The 7,447-nt window shown below is 39.7% G+C and overlaps 2 pseudogenes; both read right to left on the bottom strand.

Annotated features, from left to right (window-relative positions):
• Positions 1-2,078: 2,078 nt before the first annotated feature.
• LOC116912055 lies at positions 2,079-7,176 on the bottom strand (annotated as a pseudogene).
• LOC116912931 lies at positions 2,686-2,754 on the bottom strand (annotated as a pseudogene).
• Positions 7,177-7,447: the final 271 nt, after the last annotated feature.

Genomic DNA, 7,447 nt, shown 5'->3' with positions numbered 1-7,447 from the left:
TGAGTTTTAGCCACACATCTCTCTGAAGAAGACTAAAATACTCCCCTTCAGAGTTTTCTCTGTCTCTAAAGATGAGTATCTGTAAAGATGAGCATGCCTTGTCTACCTCTGGAATGACCTGACCCCATTCAACCAATTGAAGCAGCTTGGGATTAATTGTTTAATCAACTTCCTGAAGCATGGAGATATAAGGTCAGTCACTGTGGTGGTTTGAGTAGGAATGGCCCCCATAGACTCATGCGTGTGAATGCTTGGCCCAGCGGCAGTGACACTATTAGATGTGCCCTTGTTGGAGGAAGTGTGCCACTATGGAGGCAGGCCTTGAATTCTTGCAAACTCATGTCAAGCCAGTGTGTCTTAGTTTCCTTAAGCTGCCTGCAGATCAAGATGTAGAATTATCTGTATATGGGATGGACCCCCAGGTGTGGAAGTCTCTGGATAGCCTTTCCTTCAATCTCTGCTCTACACTTTGTCTCTGTATTTCCTCCCTTGAGTATTTTGTTCCCCCTTCTAGGAAGGACTGAAGCATCCACATTTTGGTCTTCCTTCTTGAGCTTCATGTGGTCTGTGAATTGTATCTTGGGTATCTCAAGCTTTTGGGATAATATCCACTTACCAGTGAGTGCATAGCATGTGTGTTCTTTTGTGATTAGGCTACCTCACTCAGGAAGATATTTTCTGGTTCCATCCATTTGCCTAAGAATTTCATGAAGTCATTGTTTTTAATAGCTGAGCAGTACTCCATTGTGTAAATGTACATTTTCTGTATCCATTTTTTCTGTGAGGGACATCTGGCTTGTTTCCAGCTTCTGGCTATTATAAATAAGGCTGCTATGAACATAGTGGAACATGTGTAGTAGTGTCTTCTGGGAATATGCCCAGGAGTGGTATAGCTAGGTAATCAGGTAGTACTATGTTCAATTTTCTGAAGAACAACCAGATTGATTTCCAGAGTGATTGTACCAGCTTGCAATCCCACCAAGAGAAGTGGAGGAGTGTTCCTCTTTCTCCACAACCTCACCAGCATCTGTTGTCACCTGTATCTTTGATCTTGGACATTCTGACTGGTGTGAGGTAGAATATCAGGGTTGTTTTGATTTGCATTTCCCTGTTGACTAAGGTTGTTGAACACTTCTTTAGGTGCTTCTCAGCCATTCGATATTTCTCAGTTGAGAATTCTTTGTTTAGCTCCTCGCCCCCTTTTTAATAGGGTTATTTGGTTTTCTGGTGTCTAACTTCTTGAGTTCTTTGTATATATTGGATTTTAGCCCTCTATCAGTTGTAGCATTGACACCAAACTGAGACACTATAGCAGATGTCAATAAGTGCTTGCTGACAGAAGCCTGATATAACTCTCTCCTGAGAGGCTCTGCCAGAGGCTGACAAATAAACAGCGGATGCTTGCAGCCAACCACTGTACTAAGCACTTGGTCCCCAATGAAGGAACTAGGGAAAGGACTGAAGGAGCAGAAGGGGTTTGTCACACCATAGAAAGAACGGCAATATCAACCAACCAGACCCCTCAGAGATCCTAGGGACTGAACCACCATCCCAAGAGTACATACACATGGAGGGACCCATGGCTCCAGCTGCATATGTAGCAGAGGATGGCCCTGTAGGACATCAAAAGGAGGAGAGGTCCTTGGTCCTGTGAAGGCTGGATGTCCCAGTGTAGGGCAATGCCAGGGCAGGGAGACAGGAGTGGGTGGATAAGTGGGGGAGCACCGTCATAGAAGCAGGCAATGGAAGGATGGGAAAGGGGGTTTCCAGAGAGGAAACTAGGAAAGGGGATAGCATTTGAAATGTAAATAAAGGAAATATCTAATAAAAAAGATGTGGAGTTTCAGCTCCTTCTCTAACACCATGTCTAACTGCATGCTGTCTTGCTTCTTGCCATGGCTAAATCTCTGACCCTGTAAGACAGCCCCAATTAAAGGTTTTGTTTCATTAGAGTTGCTGTGGTCATGGTGTCTTTTCACAGCAGTAGACGCCATGAGACAGTGGCCAACTGGCTTTATGTTATTAGGTGTAAAGAAAGTATGTGTTGTGCCTGGCTTGGTAGTGTGTCCATGTCTCCATTATGATGAGTATAATCCCTTGAGGAAGTCTTAATTGATGATGAATTTCACATCCTCCACATCTATCCCTTTGGAGGCCACATGGATTGCATTCAGAATAGGAGCTTTTTCATGTTTGAATTTGTTTAGAACCTAGCCGTGCTCCTGTTGACTCTTGTCACTATAGATGCCCATGGCAGGCCACCCATCTCTCCTCAACTTTCTGCTAAGTTCATCATATTTTCTTTTGATTGAAAGAAAAAAAATAAAACCACAATGATTTTACTCTCCTCATGCATGATCATTAGATGAATACTTTTTTTCCCTTTTCTACATCATGATGTGTATCCACAATCTTCGTTATGTCTTGTGATCAGTTCTAGTGCACCAATATTGATATGAATATAATCTGTCACAAAATCTTCAGGAAACTGTCTTACTTATTTTGGCCAGGTTGCACTCCACACTACTGTTTGCATATCAGGTCTTATTTGGGGTTCAAAGCCCATGTCAAGCATTCTATCAGCCTCACCAAGGTCAAGGCAGGTTGTTCTCAGATTGGTTGCCCCACACTCTCAAATGTCCATCAGTCTTCCAGGTGTTGCAATGCAGATTTCCACACCTCTCTGAAAATATGGAGTGTTTCACAAGTTTTCCTGCCATCCTTGTACGGGAGCCATACTAATCTTCTCTGGTGCTCTGTGTGTGTGTGTGTGTGTGTATGTGTGTGTGTCTGTGTCTCTGTGTGTAAAATATTGTTTTGCCAGAATCCAGAATAAGGAATCTTTTTACCTGTTAACAAACATCATTTTAATTATTTTTAATATTTTTGACTACTAATTCTATCATGAGACTGAGTTTCTTAATTTTTTTAATTATGATAATATTTTTCTTTTTTGTAGGCTTGATAATTTTAAATGGCTAATAGAGATTATGAATTTCATCTTGTTAGGTATTACATATTTTACTCTTCCTTTTTTTTTATTCTTCTCCCACATATTACATACCAATTGCAATTTCCTTTTTCTCCACTCCTCCCTGTCTCTCCACACCCCACATCTCCTTTCTCCTCTAAGATCCACACCACATCCACCTTCCCTCAGAAAAGAGCAGACCTTCTAGGAACATCAACCAAACATGGCATAACAAGTTACAATATACCAGGCATATACCATCATATCAAGGCTGGACAAGTCAACTCAGTAGGAAGAAAAGGGTACGAGAAGTAGACAAAAGAATTAGAGACATCCCCCTTCCTCACTGTTAGGAATCCTACAAGAACACCAAGCTAATAAGCCCTAACATAGAAGTAGAGGACCTCGGTCAGACCCCTCCAAGTTCCCTGATCTCTGCCAGCCTCTAAGAGTCCTGGTCACTTGATTCTGTGGACTGTGTTCTCCTAGTGTCCTTGACCCCTCTGGTTCCTCTGATCCTTTCTCTCCTTCCTCTGCAGGACCTCCCAAGCTCCATCTAACCTTTGGCTGTAGTAGTCTACATCTATCCCCATCGGTTTCTGGATTAAGTCTCTAGGTCTCTCTAATGATGTTTATGCTATGTTCTGATCCCAGAACACTCTGCAGGCAAGGTAAGCTGTAGGTTGAAAGTTTTTAGGATGTGTTGATGTCACAATCTCTCTACTTGGTTACAGAAGATAGCCAGTTCAGGCTATGTGTCCCCAATTACTATGAGTCTTTGCTACTCAAATATTATATCAAATAGATATGGAGAAAGTAGACAGCCATGTCTTGTTCCTGGTTGTAGCAGAATTGCTTATGTTTCTCTTCATTTAACTCGATATTGGCTATAGGCTTGCTATAAATTGTGAAATATGTCCCCTTTAGCTATGATCACTCTAAGATTTATATCATAAAAGGCTGTTGGATTTTGTCAAAGGCTTTTTCAGCACCTAATGAGATTATCGTGCTGTTTTCTTCATTCAGTTTGTTTATATGATGGTTTACATCAACAGATTTTTATGTATTGAAACACCTCTGTATCTCTGGAATGAAGCCTACTTGATCATAGTAGATGATCTTTTTGATGTGTTCTTGGATTTGGATTGCAAGAATTTTATTGAGGTTGCTTGTTTTTCTTTTTTGTTTGTTGTTTTGTTTGTTTTTCATCAATGTTCATGAGGGAAATTGGTTTGTAATTCTCTGTTAAATCTTTATGTGGCTTGGGTATCAGGGTGACTGTGGTCTTATAACATAAATTTGATGTTGTTTCTTCTGTTTGTATTTTGTGGAATAATATAATGAGTATTGGTACTAACTCTTCTTTGAAAGTTGGTAGAAATCTACACCAAAACCATCTGGTCCTGGCTTTTTTTTCTTGATTTTTAATGACTGCTTCTATTTCCTTACTGACTTTGAGTCTATTTAAACTGTTTTTCTGATCTTGATTTAACTTTGGCAAATGATAGCTATCTAGAAAATGATCCCCTTCTTTTAAATTTTCCAATTTTGTGGAGTATATGATTCCTTAGATTTCTTCAGTGTCTGTTGTTATGCCCCTTTCTTTACTAATTTTGTTAATTTGGATATTGTCTTTGTATCTTTTAGTTAGTTTGTTTAAGTGTTTGTCTATCTTGTTGATTTCCTCAATAAACCAATGCTTTGTTTTATTGATTCTTTGTATTGTTCTTGGTTTCTGCTTTACTGATTTTGACTCCCAGTTTGATTATTTCCTGTCATCTACTCCTCTTGTGTGTTTGCTGGTTTTTTTCTAGAGTTTTCAGGTTTGCTCTTATATCACTAATATGAAATCTCTCTAATTTCTTTATGGAGGCACAAGAACTTTTAACTTGGCATAGCTTTTATTGTGTTCCATAAGTTTGGGCATGTTGTACATTTATTTCCACGGAATTATAGGAAGTCTTTAATATTCTTCTTGACCCAGTAGTCAGTCAGTATAGAGCTGCTCAATTTCTGTGAGTTTGTAGGTTTTCTGTTGAAATCTAGCTTTAATCCATGGTGGTTTAATAGGATATAAGGGGTTATTTTAATTTTCTTGTATCTGTTGAGACTTGTTTTGTGACAAAGTTCGTGGTCAATATTAGAGATTTTTTTATGAGGTGTGTAGAAAAAGATATTTTTTATGTGTATTTTGGTGAAATATTCTGTAGGTATCTGTTAGGTTCATTTGGTTGGTAACATTTGTTAGTAACAACATTTCTCTGCTTAATTTATGTGTGCGTGATCTGTCTATTGGTGAGAATGGAGTACTGAAGTGCCCCATTATTAATATGTGAGGTCTGATGTGTGATTTATGCTTTAGTAATGTTTCTTTAACAAATATGTGCCCTTGCATTTGGGGTATAGATATATTAAGAATTGAAATGTCATCTTCCTGGATTTTTCCTTTGATGAGAATAAAATGTCCATTTCTGATTAATTTTGGTTGGAAGTATATTTTGTTAGATAATAGAATGGGTACACCAGCTTGCTTCTTGGGTCCATTTGTTTGAAAAATCTTTTTCAATGCTCTACTCTGAGATAATGTTTGTTTTTGATGTTGAGGTGTGTTTCTTGTATACAGTAAAAGGATGGATTCTCTTTTCATATTCATTCTGTTAGCCTGTATCCTTTTATTGGGGAATTGAGTTTATTGATATTGAGAGATATCAGTGACCAATAATTAATTGTTAATTCCTGTTATCATCTTGTTGGTGGTGGGAGAGAGAGAGAGAGAGAGAGATTATTTCTTTGGATTTTTGCTGGTGTGGGATTATTTTTGCCTGTGTTTTTGTGGGTATAGTTAACCACCTTGTATTGGAGTTTTCCTTCCAGTACATTCTGCATAGCTGGATTAGTGGATAGATATAGTTGAAATTTGACATCATCATGAAATATCTTTTTTTCTCTATCTATGGTGATTACTGTTTTGCTGGGTATAGTCTGGGCTGGCATCTGTCGTATGTTAGAGCCTCCAAGACATCTTCCTGGGCCCTCCTGGCTTTTAGCATCTCCACTGAGAAGTCAGACATAATTCTAATAGGTCTGACTTTTTATAGTTGGACTTTTCCCCTTGAAGCTTTTAATACTCTTTCTTTGTTCTGTATGTTTAGTGTTTTGATTATTATGTGGGATTTGGAGTTTCTTTTCTGGTCCAATCTATTTGGTGTTCTGCATGTTTTGTATACCTTTATAGTCATGTCTTTTTTGGGTTAGGAAAATTTCTTCTATGGTTTTGTTAAATATATTTTCTGAGTTTTGAGCTGGGATTCTTCTTCTATTCCTGGTATTCTTAAGTTTGGCCTTTTCATAGTGTCCCATATTTCCTGGATGTTTTTGGTAGGGACTTTTTTAGACGTAACATTTTCTTTGACTGATAAATTTATTTCTTCTGTAGTATCTTCTAAGCCTGAGAGATTCCTTCTTCCAATTCTTGTATCCTGTCAGTGATGCTTGTGTCTGTTGTTCTTGTTCCTGTACCTATACCTTCCATTTCCAATTTCCAACAGTTTGTGTTTTCCTTTTTTCCCCATTAATTTATTCATCTGTTCACTTTAAATCCTGATTGCTGTCCACCATCTCCCCTCACACAGTCCATCCCCCTCCCCTTATCCTCTGAGAGGATGGAGGCACCCCATGGCACATCAAGTCTTTGCAAGGCTAGGTGCATCCTCTCCCATTGAGGATGAACAAGGTAGGCCAGTTAGGGGAATGGGATCCACAGGCAGGCAACAACTTTAGGGACAGCCCACGATCCAGTTGTTGGCGACCCACATGAAGATTGAGCTGCACATCTGCTAGATAAGTGTAGAGGGCCTAGGTCCAGCCCATGTATACTCATTGGTTGGTACTTCAAACCCTGAGCCCCAAAGGTCTAGGTTAGTTGGCTCTGTTTGTATTCCTGTGGAGTTCCTATCTCCTCCAGGGTCTTCAATCCTCCTCCCAACTCTTCCATAATATTTTCTGAGTTCTGTCCAATGTTTGGCTATGGGTCTCTGATCTATTTCAGTCAGCTGCTGGGTGAAGTCTCTCAGAGGACAGTTATGCTAGTCTTCTGCAAGTGGATCAGAGTATCATTGATGGTGTTCAGGATTGGTGCTTACCCTTGGGATGGGTCTGAAGTTGGACTGGTTATTGGATGATCGTTCTCTCAGTCTATACTCCATCTTTGTCTCTGAATTTCTTGTATAAAGGACAAATTTTGGGTCAGAAGTTTTGTGGGTGGGTTGGTGTCCTTATACTTCCAATGGGGGTCTTGCCTGGCTATACGAGGTAGCCATTTCAGGTTCTATATCCTCACTGATAGGAGTCCCATCTAAATGCCACCCCATAGACTCCTGGGAGCTTCCCCTATCCCAGGACTCTGGCACATTCTTGGGCTGTTCCCCCATATACCCCCCACCATCCTCCAATTTCCATTCATTTTCCTAGCCCACT

The sequence above is a fragment of the Rattus rattus genome, chromosome 11 (genome assembly GCF_011064425.1).
Source record: "Rattus rattus isolate New Zealand chromosome 11, Rrattus_CSIRO_v1, whole genome shotgun sequence".
In the NCBI taxonomy this organism is placed as follows: domain Eukaryota; kingdom Metazoa; phylum Chordata; class Mammalia; order Rodentia; family Muridae; genus Rattus; species Rattus rattus.
This window is presented reverse-complemented; position numbering and strand designations above follow the sequence as displayed.